The sequence below is a fragment of the Helianthus annuus genome, chromosome 12 (assembly GCF_002127325.2).
Source record: "Helianthus annuus cultivar XRQ/B chromosome 12, HanXRQr2.0-SUNRISE, whole genome shotgun sequence".
Classification (NCBI taxonomy): domain Eukaryota; kingdom Viridiplantae; phylum Streptophyta; class Magnoliopsida; order Asterales; family Asteraceae; genus Helianthus; species Helianthus annuus.
Window position 1 is genome coordinate 18967791 of NC_035444.2, and position 836 is coordinate 18968626.

Here is an 836-nt window from a genome sequence, read left to right on the forward strand (position 1 = left end):
TACCCTTATGGATTATTTACGGCCCACCGTAGGTAATCTAGGCGCCGCTATCAATGCTCCGAATGTCGAAGCCAATAACTTCGAGTTTCGACCGCATTTGATACAAATGCTCCAAAACTCCGCAACCTTCCACGGGCTTGCGGACGAGGATCCTCATCTACATATAACTAATTTCTTAGAAATATGTGATACCTTTCGGATCAATGGAGCATCAAACGACGCCATACGCCTCCGTATGTTTCCGTTCTCACTAAAAGACCGAGCGAAAGCTTGGCTCAACACCCTCCCAGCTGGATCGGTAAACACCTGGGATGAACTAGCCCAAAAGTTTCTATAAAAGTATTTCCCTCCTTCTAAAACTGCTAAATTAATGGCTGAAATTAACACATACTCACAAGAGGACGGGGAATCCTTATATGAAACATGGGAAAGGTTCAAGGAGCTATTACGCAAGTGTCCCCATCATGGCCTCGCGATATGGCAACAAGTATCCACTTTCTACAATGGATTGTTGCCACACACTAGGCAGACACTTGATTCTAGCTCCGGGGGACTTTTAGGTAATCGACGCCCACACGAAATATATAATCAGATTGAGGAAATTGCTCAAACCAATTTTCAATGGCACACTCCCCGGGGAAATAAGTCTATCACCCCGGGCGCCCATAGGGTCGACGAAAGCACCTCTTTACAAGCCCAAATCGAGGCCCTTTCTTCAAAAATAAAAAAATTAGAAATGATAAAAATAGTCTCGGTTATGGCTTGTGAAGGGTGTGGTGGGTCACATGAAAATTGGAGTTGCATGAAAGAAACAGACGATCAACAAGAAATGGTAA

The 836-nt window shown here is 44.3% G+C and overlaps 1 non-coding gene across 1 annotated transcript; it reads right to left on the reverse strand.

Annotated features, from left to right (window-relative positions):
- Positions 1-364: 364 nt before the first annotated feature.
- Positions 365-471, reverse strand: LOC118485199. Its single transcript, XR_004875504.1, has one exon. It is a non-coding gene; the product is annotated as a small nucleolar RNA R71 (small nucleolar RNA).
- Between the last annotated feature and the right edge of the window lie 365 nt (positions 472-836).